At 39.3% G+C, this 14,487-nt stretch overlaps 1 protein-coding gene across 13 annotated transcripts in view; it reads right to left on the reverse strand.

Moving 5' to 3' along the window:
• Positions 1–14,487, reverse strand: part of MGMT (O-6-methylguanine-DNA methyltransferase) — a 369,933-nt gene that overhangs the window by 266,428 nt on the left and 89,018 nt on the right. The window lies entirely within an intron of this gene.

Raw genomic sequence — 14,487 nt, forward strand, 5'->3', positions numbered from 1 at the left:
TATTTGTTACATTGAATCTAATAAATGAAAGACAAACAGTGACTTTCTTTTTCCCCAAATAATATCTTCCACAAAATATCAGGAGCATATTCAACTTGGGCTGAGATTTGCTGCCCTGAATTAGACGTGACAGCAGCAACACAGACAACGGGGATCCTGTAGTGGACATTGGATCTTACAGTACTGTGCATTAATGGGCATCATGGTGAACATAATCTGTCAGGAATGGTCACAATAAAGATGTTCAACTGATTAATGTGGCACTAGACCAATACTTAATAATTTATATAATTTGTACTGGACTTTAAAATTGTTATTGTTACAACGGACAAGAATAAAATACACAAGCAATTTAATACTAGTTTACACAAGGCAAGGAAAAAGTATAAATAGCAATTAAGATTCTGTTAGTTCTATACAGCATTAATTGTTTATGATTTACAGGGATGAATTAACGTGAAGCAAAACCACACATCTAAACCACATTACAAGAAAATACTATTTTAAGAGTTTATAAATATATTATTTTGAAGTTAGTGTTTTGTATCATTCCATTCATATTCAGATCAGCTAGATATGTTTTTAAATATTAATCCTACAATAGCATGTAGTTCTGCAAAATGAATGGATTTTTAAAAAAAATGGGTTATATTTTATTAAAGTTTACAGGGTTTTTTTCTATTTTAAATTGCCAAAATAAAGCAGTAATGTTACAGTACTAAAAAATAAGTCATTCTGCATTCATTCAAGTAATCCTTGTTTTTATACAAAGAATTAAGCCTCACTTCCTGAAACATTATATTCTAAGGTTCACTGGTATTGGTCAAGAATATCCTATGCTATCCTATCAGGATGATTAATGAAGGCACCTTTTTCACAGAATGTCAGACTCTGCCTTTTTAACAACTGACCTTTCATAGAATACTACTGAACTCATAATTCCACTTTTGTTCAGTTTCTTATTAGTGGAGTTAAAATTAATACTTATGGGAATGATGGCTAAGGTGATGCACAGTAAATCTTATAGCACATCAACCTTCTACACCGACTACCTAAGGAATACTACCTGCATTTGTCTATTTCAATAGCATAAGTATTCTGCTAAAACTCTGTGTCCTTTTAAAAAAGACAAATTAGGTCAATATTCAACCCTTGTTCAAGTACAAAGCTGTACATATGTGGAAAGACTTTCAAAGCTCTTAAGTGCTAATGAAACAGTTAGTACCTACTGTACACTAAATAATTTTTTAATCTTATAAAACTGTTTGAAACTTTCATAATGACAAAGATGATGTGTAATACCAAACATTCTACAACCCACATTAACTTGAGGGGTGACATTTTAACAACCCATCTAGACAATGCAGTAACCTAAGGCCATCTACTCTCAGGTATGGCTGCACACAAAATCTTGGTCCTCTCAGTCACCACTAATTCTACTAAACTTCATACTTCCTGAAATGGAGTGATGGGTGTGGAGTCAGAAGAATATTCTGAAAATTATTTCTAGCTAGTCATTTATACAGCATGCTTCCTCATATTATCTGAACTCCCATTAAAAACCTGATCCAAGCATGTGTTTGAGGTGAATGGCAAAGGGGTTTCTGTTGTTTTGTTTTTATTTTACATCCTCAAACTTGTTTTATAAAGTTCTAAGGGAGGAAGAAACCATTGTTTAAAATGCAGCCATCAATTTACTACTAATATAAAATACTGGGAAATACAAGCTGAAAACTTCCTGGTTTCGAGAACTGAGTGAGTGACACCTCCAATACCTTAAACAAAGGTTTAAAGAAGGGGAAAAACCTCTATTCTAATTCTCTTCATCTGTGGTAGCTGTGACATGACACTCTTGCAGAGAAACCAGGATGTCTGCAGCTCAGATTTCTTAATCTCATAAGGTAATTTTGATGGAAAATTAAACCACCTCTATGCCATTTTTTGAAGTCAGACTATTTAGGGGAGGCTGGGTGGTCCTGGTGGATAGAGCACTAGACTGGAATTCAGGAGACCAGGGGGTTCTATCTCCAGTTCAGCCATTGAATTGCTGTGTGACCTAGGGCAAGTCACTTTACTAGGTTCAAAATTTAAGTCCTTCAAGTGAGAAACTGTGTCTTATTAGGTGTTTGTACAATGAGGCACTACTGTTTATTGTTATTTGTACTACAGCTACAAACATTTGCAGCAGTTAAAGGTCTGGAAGAATTAAAAGCAGGCCTTTCAATGGTAGCTCTTAAGGAAAATCTGCAAGTTAATAGCAGGAAAGGATATAGTTTAACATGTTTCAGAGTAACAGCCGTGTTAGTCTGTATTCGCAAAAAGAAAAGGAGTACTTGTGGCACCTTAGAGACTAACCAATTTATTAGAGTATAAGCTTTCGTGAGCTACAGCTCACTTCATCAGATGCATATCGTGGAAACTGCAGCATAGAATCATAGAATATCAGGGTTGGAAGGGACCCCAGAAGGTCATCTAGTCCAACCCCCTGCCCAAAGCAGGACCAATTCCCAGTTAAATCATCCCAGCCAGGGCTTTGTCAAGCCTGACCTTAAAAACCTCTAAGGAAGGAGATTCTACCACCTCCCTAGGTAACGCATTCCAGTGTTTCACCACCCTCTTAGTGAAAAAGTTTTTCCTAATATCCAATCTAAACCTCCCCCACTGCAACTTGAGACTTTATATATACACAGCAGACTTTATATATACACAGAGAATATGAAACAATACCTCCTCCCACCCCACTGTCCTGCTGGTAATAGCTTATCTAAAGTGATCATCAGGTTGGCCATTTCCAGCACAAATCCAGGTTTTCTCACCCTCCACCCCCCCACACAAATTCACTCTCCTGCTGGTGATAGCCCATCCAAAGTGACAACTCTTTACACAATGTGCATGACAATCAAGTTGGGCTATTTCCTGCACAAATCCAGGTTCTCACACATCCCCCCCACCCCCATACACACACAAACTCACTCTCCTGCTGGTAATAGCTCATCCAAACTGACCACTCTCCAAGTTTAAATCTAAGTTAAACCAGAACATCTGGGGGGGGGGGTAGGAAAAAACAAGAGGAAACAGGCTACCTTGCATAATGACTTAGCCACTCCCAGTCTCTATTTAAGCCTAAATTAATAGTATCCAATTTGCAAATGAATTCCAATTCAGCAGTTTCTCGCTGGAGTCTGGATTTGAAGTTTTTTTGTTTTAAGATAGCGACCTTCATGTCTGTGATTGTGTGACCAGAGAGATTGAAGTGTTCTCCGACTGGTTTATGAATGTTATAATTCTTGACATCTGATTTGTGTCCATTTATTCTTTTACGTAGAGACTGTCCAGTTTGACCAATGTACATGGCAGAGGGGCATTGCTGGCACATGATGGCATATATTACATTGGTGGATGTGCAGGTGAATGAGCCTCTGATAGTGTGGCTGATGTTATTAGGCCCTGTGATGGTGTCCCCTGAATAGATATGTGGGCACAATTGGCAACGGGCTTTGTTGCAAGGATAAGTTCCTGGGTTAGTGGTTCTGTTGTGTGGTATGTGATTGTTGGTGAGTATTTGCTTCAGGTTGCGGGGCTGTCTGTAGGCAAGGACTGGCCTGTCTCCCAAGATTTGTGAGAGTGTTGGGTCATCCTTTAGGATAGGTTGTAGATCCTTAATAATGCGTTGGAGGGGTTTTAGTTGGGGGCTGAAGGTGACTGCTAGTGGCGTTCTGTTATTTTCTTTGTTAGGCCTGTCCTGTAGTAGGTAACTTCTGTAGTGAACTAAAGTAGTAGGTAACTAAAGTAGTGAACTTTAACATGTTCACTTAAGACAGAGAAAAAATCTGTAGGAAACCCTAAAAGGTGATTAAGATCATCATCTTGTCTCTGAAGAATTTACAAGTATGCAAAAATATAAGCAGGGACACAAACATTTTATTTTTTATGCTTTTTTCATTTTTTACACTAACTGTAGCACCCGTAAGTACCAAAGTGGAAGATAGGGGATAGAGGGACCCTTCTAACTGGGGATAGAGGGACCCTTCATAATTTAAAATTATCGTGTTTCTCTAGCCTCTAACCTTAAAAAAGTTACAGGGCATGAATCTTACTGTTGACATGTGAAGACCAGAACATATTCTGGCAGCAACTGATGTAAAGACAAACACCACTCACCTACCCCAGTGAGTGGGGAAACTTGATAGAGCTGGTGGAGAAAGGGGACAGTCTCTGCAGCAGGGAAGGGCACACTGGCTGATCAAGAATAGGTAGTTTCTCCCCTCCAGAAGTCACTGGCATCCACTGACCAGTTGGAGAGAACAGGTGCTGATTGGCCAGCATTCCCCAGCTTCCAGGATTTAACCTGGGGTGGTGGCCATGTGGATCCTCTTTTAGCTCCTTTCCAGCTGATCCACCCTACTCACCCTGAACTAGGAATGGGAAGCTGGCCTGACAGATGCAGATATTCCAGCTCTTCAGTCGTTTAGGGGTCAGGAATGAATTTATTCTCTCATTGGTCAACTGGGGGAAGACCAGGGAGTTTTTTGCCTTCCTTGCAGTACCTTCAAGCCATAGGGGATTAAGTTGGAAGGTACTTAATACCTAACTGAGGTACCTGGGTTGAGTTGTTAATTCATTACAACGTGAGGCAGTTTCCATTTCTGTGAAAAGGATAAAATGAACAGTTCCCAAAAGACCAGAGATTTGGTGATGGGTCTTGGACTCATGGGCTAGGAGGAGACCTTGTGCCCTTCAAGGGGGGAGGTCAGGCCTTGTGGCGGACAGGCCTTGTGGCCCTCAGAGGCCATGGTCTCCACCCTTTTGCACCCTCTGTCCCCCTATGAGGGGCAGGGGAAGTGGGGGTGAAGGGTGCTGGGACTCAGAGAGAGCCGAGCCCTGTGATTAATCTGAGTAGAGTCTACTCCCCATTCTGGGTTATATGGTAGGGATCCATGTAACCCTCACAGTGGAACCAATTCAATGCCCAGTATAGGAAAGTATGGATGATGGGTGGGTAGTGCCCGTCCCCTGTGTTAAAGTATAATAAAAGATGCAGCCTGACACTTAATTCCATGATGTATCTGTCTTCATTTCGCTGCACCAGCAATTCTGGTAATATAAGCAGACCATATTGAATGTTTTCCCACACATTCTGTGAAGCCAGTTACTTCATGTTCATGACTAAAGACAGCTGCAACATTGGCTGAATAGCTCTTTAAATAGCTCAGTCCACTTTCAAACACATTGGAATACTGTACTTTGCCAGAAATGCTCATAACTGTAATCATATATGAAATATACTTTGAAACACATAGTCAAAGCCATAATAACCTACATGGAGATGGACAGTCATGTGTTTTGGACAGTTTAGGATTTTGGTCTCAGGATGAAGTCAGGTTCTGGGACACACAAGAGGAGGTATGTTATGTTCTCTCACATGTGTTTGTGTTTATTCAACCCCCTAAGCGAGAAAGTTGCAGCGCTGTAAATTGCCAGCGTAGACAAGCCCTAATATAACTTTGAAACCTCCTTGGTTTTAGAGCCTGATTTTTGCATGGGACTTAGTCGGAAGCTGGAATTCTCTAACCCACAGAAATACTGGTCCCTTCATGGATTCCAACTTACCTGATTTGTGAAAAATTGAAATCTTTATCTCCTCTGAGGATCAAAGACTAATACTGGACTCAGTGAAATGGGTGCTTTGGAAGGAAGGGCTTACAAAACAAAAACAAGAGCTACTTACATTTTATTAGTATAATTTTTAATTTGTTGAGGTCCCTGAACAATATACATGTTACACTTATAAATGTACATTTTATGGTGGATTACTAAATTTTATTCGGTCTAAGATATGATCAAAAGTATATAGCTCTAATAGAAGATAATAAATGTTACCAAATTCCGCACTCTCCTTCCTTCTCTTTTTCCTCTGATTTCTTTTTCTCCTTGTCAGTTATGTTGATTTTTGCACCTTTTAAAGTTTCTTTGATTTTCCTATAGTCTTTTTGTGTGTTAAGTTATCTGTGTACTTTTGGATTCTGTTACATTTATGATAGTAATTGTATATTTCTTTCTTCCTCTTTTCTGTTATTGCTTGCTTATTATTGTTACAAGCAGTATGAAAAATAAAAACATTTTATACAAAAAAATATTTTCCAGCAACAGACAGGGAACAAGACACTGAAAGACATGCTGTCATAATTTAGAGGATATCCTCTCTTTCACATTGAGAAATAAATCTTAAAACCCAGAGGATATCTGCATAAATGAAGAGCAGCTGAACAACCTCAGAGTCACAAGCAATATTATCTTGCTCACAGAGAACACATGTGACCTATAAGAGTTGATAGAGGATCCCAACTGTGACCAACAGAAATTGCAACTAACAATGAATCTGAGTAAAATGAAGATCTGGCTTAACAGACATGTAGAAGACAGTCAGATCAGCAGAAATAAGAAAATTGCAAAAAATAAAATAAAATAAAAAAATAAAAACACAGCCACCCTGGGTAGCTGTTCAAGCCATCATCCTCAGGAAAGAAGTTAAAGAAAATTAGGCCAGGTTTCAGTAGATTCAAAGGGAAAGAAGGAGAGACAGGACAGACCAAGATGGAACTCTGAATAAAACTCTAGCTTACCAGTCCTAGGCTTTTAATAGACATTTTAGACACATAAAATTAGCTTTATTTAGACTTCCCTTTTGGGGCTCTCCTTTAATCTTTAAACTGGGGTTTCACTCTCTAACACTTGGACTTAGATCAGACTATTTGCAGAAGAGAGGGGCATAGGACAACTCCTCTGGAGAACTTGCCAGAAGGAGTACTTCCAAAAACATGAAGGTACTAAGTGTCAAATTAGTTTAATATAACTTAATTCCTTTTGGTGACTGAGCCTTTCCAGCATATACATAATTTGAACTTTCATAATTTTGAAATTTCCTCCCAAATGTAGCCATCCTGAGAAGAGCGGAGTTCTAAGAATTATATATTTGAAGTGCAACCATATGGATCAAAGCATATTAGAGCATTTACTAAATCAATTGTACTGTAGGACCCTACTGCCTAACGCCACACCCACTGACAACAGGATATCCATACCTTTATAAATTAATAATGTAATCATCACTTGGCTCTCTTGCCTATTTCTAATAAGCAGTGTGAGATCTCTCTCTCCTCCACATGGCTTTCTGTGGACTACACCGTGAGTGACTGAGGGGAAAGTTTTCTCACTTGATTGGCTTCTGTATTGCAAGCATTATTGCATCGGGCTACAGGAGAACTTAAGGATTTCTTAGAGGAGAATAAAGGACCAGAAAAATGTCCATCTTCTTATCATCTTCATTACATTTAAATAGAAGTTCAAGGTCCTTCATGTGTTTACTGTATGCTACTCGACCTCCATAGGTTGTTTGGGTTTCGGGCAATATAAAAACAAAACAGTTTCCTGTGATTTGTGAAACAAGGAGTTGACTTGAAGAAGAAATGACAGGTCAGTGCAAAAACCAAAACAAAACACCCCCAACCCCCCAAATAACGAAAAAAACTATACTTGATCATCATGGACTATGCAGTATTGTACCTATATGGAGGAGGTCCTAACTCAGATCCTTCTGGTGCTTTTATTTGAAATTAAAGAAACAGAAAAAAGGAAAAATGAAAAATAAAGTCCATTGAGCAAAGTAGTGCCAAAGGGGCTTAGGTCAGCATTTGTAGCATGCATTTCAAACTCCAAGTAGGAAATTTGGGGAGTTTTAGACGTTTTATGAAGGCAGTTCTCAGGAATCTGATTATGTATGGATGGCAAGAGACGTGTCCAGGTTTCTTACAGCCTAGTACACTGAAAATGATACAAATGTGTTTACAAAAGGGGATTTGCTTTAGCACCTGAGCAATGGTCTCCTATAGGAAGTATGGAGTGTACTTGATGTTTGCTACCCAAGTGGCAAAATATTAACTAGATAAGCTCAATTGGCTCTTTCTGTATGCTAGGAGAGTACAAGACCTTGTCAGAATAACCAAGCCCAATTAGCTGACACTCAGGTTCCAGACTGCTAAGCACAGAAGCTAGGGTTGGGCTGGGCTGGGCTATTAGTCTCTGTGATAAAAAATCCTTGCAACTATCTGGTGGTTCTGTTTGCATCTGGTTCATTTTGAACTTTAAAGGCCAAGAGCCACCAGAAAAACTTATTTTCTTCACCTTCCTGGTTAGCGAGGGAGATACCAAAAGGGAGGGTCCAAGGTCTGGAAGTGGAATGGTTCTCATATTTCTTGATGCAAATAGGAGGTATGCCACCTTCAGGTCTAATGACATAAAAATCCAGAGGAAGACTGTTGCTGGAATAGATTTTTATGTTAGTCTGGCAATGCACAATCACAAAATGACCATAGAATGACAAACTAAAGTAACAGACCACTAAAAGTCATGGAGAAATAACAGTAAGAACAATTGACCAAAACAGCCAAGGAAAATGAAAGTTTTTGAATAAACTTCTCTAAATTTCAAGTTTCAATGCTGGCTGTATTTCTTCTCACTTTGAACTAGTAAAGAGGAACAGAAGAAAATCCACTTTCTTCTCCTCAACATTTCTTTTAAAGCACAAGCTATCAACATTTAAACAACCCATTGTTGGAAGTATTTAGAGAAGGAACTCCACGAAACCACAGATACATGAATAATATTCTTTTCCTAATTAAAAATCTATTAACTTCAATATCACCATTACAAAACCTGATTACAATGTTAAACCTGCCAAATATGTCTAAATCAATTGGGGAAAATTCAGCCTGACTGCCGTTAAGAGAAGAGATGATTGATTACCAACATTTCATATTTGTAGTCTGAGACATGATAAAGTATCTGGAAGTGAAGTTGCAAGTTCAAAACAGCTTTGATCACCAGCAGATACCTATTTTAATGACCAGAGATGTGACTGTGAATGTTTCAGCACAAAGATTATGTACTAGAGTGTCTGGGAATTCAAACCCTAAAAATTCATACAAAAATACTTCAAAATCAAAATTTTGAGCTTTTTCTCTCTGAGATCTCAAAATCCTAGACAGATGATCACTCGTTTGAGTACTTCTTTCAGACATGTACTTGAAATTAGCATTTTTCTTTTCTCCGTTAGTAAATATTTTTTCAACAATTCAAGAAAATTTGATTATTCTGAGATTACATATTAAATGTGCTTTTTCCCTTCCATTTGGATCTCTACATAGTTTTATGTAATTAAACCAATTATGAGATCTTGTCCTAGAAAATCCCACATTCAATTTATCTAATTTCTTTGCCAAAAAACCCTTTTTATAGTATAAGAACTGAATGGTTCTGAATACTGGTTACTGAATGGTTACTGAATACTCAAATATGGAATAATCTCAACATCAAAATGAAATAAAGAGTCATCTTCAATCCACAGGGGATTACTATGGACATTTAAAGTATTTAGAAATGTTGGAAATAAAAAGCAGAGTATATATTTAAATAAAGCAATAGTTGTCTTTGTAATAAGGCTGAACTCATGTTTTCTTCTAATCTGATCTTTAAGAAGTCTTGCATTTTACCTGGCCAGTCTTTTCTGTGATTGGGTTAAACTAGGGTAGAGTCATCTCAGGCAGGATGGCAACCACTGCAGACCAAGAATTTGTGCTCTGTATACCAAACCTTATCTTTTGTCATATTTCCGCTACTCTAAGAATTTTCAGAGATGCAACGGAATTTGTATTAGTTTCAAAACACGTTCAGTTTTTGCCTAATTTAAAAACTGACTATTATGCCACTGTACCCAAGACACAAGAGATTATTTCCTGAGACTCATCAACTATGCAGAATGATGGCAATACCAATCCATCAGGAGACCAAAGCCAGCAAGTGGAACACAAAAGGCTACAGCTAAACACCCACAAGAGCAAGTCTCTCGCTGGCATAACGACTGGAGAGTTAAAATAGAACAGGTTAGTAATGGTACATGTTAAGAACATAGGAAGAGAAGGATAATACTGTTTGCAGGTCCTGGAAACAAAAGGTACAGCGCTTAGAGAAATTACAGCCATGGAAGTTCTTGAACTAATTTCTACAAGACACAGAAGAACAACTATATTTCTGGAAGGGGAAGTCCTTACTTCCTGCTGCTCGCCAACCTAACTTACGATCATGATGAGAGGTGCTATGCATATGTCTAAACATATGGAAAGAGTCAAAGAAGAAATATCAAGTAAGTGTTTAGGTCTGTGTAGGTTGTAGCCATCATTCCACTCAAAGAAAAAAAAAGTTGGTTTCCAAGAATTACCTGGACTGGAAGTTCAAAGAAGAGTGGAAGTTTGTAAAAGCATCTACTTATTTCTAGATATCCCCCTCAGAAATTCTGTCCTTTCAGAGATCCAGATTCTAATTTTCACTTCAGCAATGTTAAAATGGATCTCTAATCTTGACCTTTACCAGGAGGGTTATATTGAGAACTAGAAAAGTACTACTACTCACATGCATGCTGAAAGCCTCACGTTAATTACTGCAAAAAGAAAAGGAGTACTTGTGGCACCTCAGAGACTAACAAATTTATTTGAGCATAAGCTTTCGTGAGCTACAGCTCACTTCATTGGATTCATTCAGTGGAAAGGATGCATTCAGTGGAAATTAGCTCACGAAAGTTTATGCTCAAATAAATTTGTTAGTCTCTAAGGTGCCACAAGTCCTCCTTTTCTTTTTTCCAGATACAGACTAAAACGGCTGCTATTCTGAAACATGTTAATTACTGTTTCATATGGAGAAGCTTTTGTTTAACGGTGCAAACAATGGATGGAAACTTGATAGAAATATGTTTTTTTCTTTATTGACTTAAGTCACATGGCTGACCATTTACTATATACTATTATTACCAGAATCTCTGCAGTGGCCTTGTAGTTATAAATCAACGTATTTTACATTTTATATGTAAACATTTTCTGTCATTTGTTTAAAAATGCTTAGTAATTAACAATGGTATCATGAAACTTTACTTCTAATTATGCCAAAGGCATCAAGAGACCAGGATAAGTGCCTTTTTATTTAAGTCATAAGAAACAAAACATCTCAAACGTCAAGAAATATATTCTAACGTTAAATCCAGATTTTAAAACCATATTATTTATATAAATAATTTAGACACTGAAGTAAGATCTTTGCCATTGATTTTACCAGGACTAAGATGTGGCCGTATGTAAATTAGATGGAATGTTTACAGGTCTAAGCATATGAAGTATTTAGGTAACTTGAACCACTAGTTCAACTGAATTTGTTTCAAGGTGGAAAGGCTAGACATAATGAAGCTGAACAGGTAGGGTTGAGACCTTAAGTAAACCTCAAGGTATTCCCTGTTCGGGGTGAACTGTAAATATCCTATAGCACTATTCACAAGACTGGGGGTTTTTCTTGCTGTGCTGGCCACAATTTTAGTTCTCCACAGTGCTATGCAGCATGCTGTGTGTTTGTTGGTTGCTGCCCTCCACCTCACGGGTGGCTGCATTTCAGTAATGCTATGTGTACTGTATATACAGTAGATTTCAACACCTGGGGATTCTGAAGGATGAAAGATGCTATGTAAAATATATTACTACATGTTCAACAATATCAGTAATTTCCAAATAATCCTTGTGTTTTTTCTTCCCCCCAGGATAACTTTTTGTTGCAACTAACTTTACTGGAAAAGTAACATCAGACTTCGATTTTCAATAAGTGATACTTTTATTAATAATTTTTACTCTAGTAAAATTTGCTAGTTTCCCAAAGAAAAAGTCCTTGACCAAAATATCAGAGGATATTAAACTGAGAAGTGACCTACTGATGCAAATCATTAAATCTATTTGCATTTGCTTACTGAACCCTATCACAGAAATTAAACTACATAGAGTGGGAAAAAGAGCTGGTTGTGCATGGTTAAAAGGAGACATCTTGGAGGATCCAAGCTCTATGTCATTAATTTTCTCACTTCTCCTCATTAACAAGTAAAATGTTTTTACTGCTTGAAAAGTTTTAATAAATAGGAAAAAGCAGTGCAGCTGACATACGTTTTTAATGTAATATACAAGAGCTTTTAATATTTTTACATACATTAATGAAAAAGCTAAAAAAGGTTACATTTCTGAAGAAAAGGCAAAAGAAATAATATTTGGACAATTATGGGATACTTTTCAGAATTTTAACCCTTTCATTCTGGCACTTACTGTGTTGTGGTTGATCAATTAAAATTCAGTTGAAATCAACAGACCTACACGGGTGTCAACTAATTCACAAGCAGCTAAGCAGTTAATTAAGTACAAGTATATCCTCACATTCAGTTCTGTACTCCAATAAACTTCTATTTATTATGAAGAACTATGGCATGTATATTACATGAAGTCAATACTCTTGCTATACAGAAATGTTAAGATACACAAGCTTCACAATTCTCAGAATAATTACAGTTAATTCATACACAGGTTGTACGTAAACTTTGCAAATTGGACTGAAACCCTACAACTCATATGTGGTCTACCAAACCAGCAGTTGCAACAGGGTTAAGCAATCTCAATGGGCCTCTACAAATTCAGTTCCTGACAAAGCAATCAAGACAAAACACTTTTCCTGACAAAACACTTTTCCCCACTTTGTTCGAAGATTGGACAGATAGAGTTATAATCTTCTGTAAAATATTCCATCTTTGCTGCAACAGAAATCATAGCTCTCTGGAAGCCCAAGAGGCACAAGCAAACTCCATGAACCAACTGATATTCCTTGAATTTTACTATGAGTCAATCTCAAAAGTTTTGGCAGATCGGGTAAGCATTCAAAACCTCAGATGTTTATCTGAATCTTTTTACACCAATTCATTCTGTATTACAAAAACACCCATTATCACTCAACTCGTACCCTGCTTTGTCTTGATCTTAATGATCCATCTGAAATAGGGTTGCCAACAATCTAATTGCACAAACACAAACACCCTTGCCCCACTCCTTCCCCAAGGCCCTGCCCCTTTTCTGAGGCCCCACCCTGCTCACTCCATCCCTTCTTGCTCTTTCACTCGCTCTCGCTCACTTTCACTGGGCTGGGCCAGGGGATTGCAGGACGGGGTGCAGGCTCTGGGCTGGGGGTGGAGCCGATGGGTGAGCCTGGGGCAGGGGGTTGGGGTGTGGAAGGGGGATTGGGGTGTAGGCTCTGGGAGGGAGTTTGGGTGCAAGAGGGGGCTGGGGCAGGGGTGCGGGAGGAGGTTCAGGGTGCAGGCTTCGGCCAGGCAGCATTTACCTCAGGCATCTCCTGGAAGTGGCGGCATGTCTGGCAGTGGCTCCTAGGCGGCCAGGAGGATCTGCACGCTGTCCCTGCCTGTAAGCACTGCCCCTGCAGCTCCCATTGGGCCAGTGGGAGCTGTGGAGCCAGTGCTCGGAGCAGGGGCAGTGTGCAGAGACCTCCTGGCTATGCCACCACCTAGGAGCTGCTGCCGGACATGCTGGCTGCTTCCAGGAGTGGCATGAAGCCAGGGCAGGTAGGGATCCTACCTTAGGCCCGCTACACTACCGGACTTTTAGCAACCTAAAATCTCCCAGATTGACTTTAGTAGCTTCTGAGAGATTAAGCCTGATTACGGGAGACTCCCAGCCAAACCAAGAGAGTTGGCAACCCTAATCTGAAAGGAAGAACCCATGGAAAAATAAGAAATACTGTTCAGTTCTAGGTAAAAACAGAGCAAACAAGCTGCACAAGGGAGGCCATTGTTTTCCTGATGCTCAACAGGACGATTAGCCCTTCCTGTGACTACCAACTCTGTGCAGAGCCCAAAATCATGGGTGGGCTCAAAGCAGTCAGCTATATTGTTTGTGCCCGACAGCATTGCTGTATTTCTTGGGAAGCCATCAAAAATCTAGCAGGTTTCAACAGCAGATGTACATCTTAGGGTTTTATGTATCTCCTATTACAACAGTATCTAAGTGCTCAATGATCTCCACAGAGACGTCACAGTGTACTCTTCAGCAATAAAAGCTTTCTTTGGTGTGGAAGTCAATCCTCCCATTGGACAGGACCGCCTGAGAGGGGCAAAAGAGGCAGTTTGGCTAGGGACTCCTGCTGAGAGGGCCCCCAAACCTTCTGTGAAGAGGCTCTGCGACATGGTGTGGGGGTTGCAATGTCACTCACTGAAATTTAGCTGGGCAGCCCTTCGGTCATGATGGAGGGGTAAATGGGCCAAACCTGAGTGGCACTGCAACCCCATGTGCCAGGTCGCAACACCCAGAACAGGGAACCAGGGCCAGCCCCACGTGACAGAAGCCACTACTGCGGGCTTGCTCAGCAACCCCCCTCCACCTCAATCATTTTTTTTTTTGGAAGAGTGAGGGGCCTCAGTTTCAAGTTTTGCCCTAGGCCCCCAAAAACCTCTGTGCAGTCCTACCCTTGCAGATGGTAGCAGCCAGGTGGCTTGGCTAGCGGTTTCATGATACCTATGTTCCACAGTCTACTGCATACTCCCCGAAACAGCTCCAAACTTTTAAAACATGC

Source organism: Lepidochelys kempii, chromosome 7 (genome assembly GCF_965140285.1).
Source record: "Lepidochelys kempii isolate rLepKem1 chromosome 7, rLepKem1.hap1, whole genome shotgun sequence".
Classification (NCBI taxonomy): Eukaryota; Metazoa; Chordata; order Testudines; family Cheloniidae; genus Lepidochelys; species Lepidochelys kempii.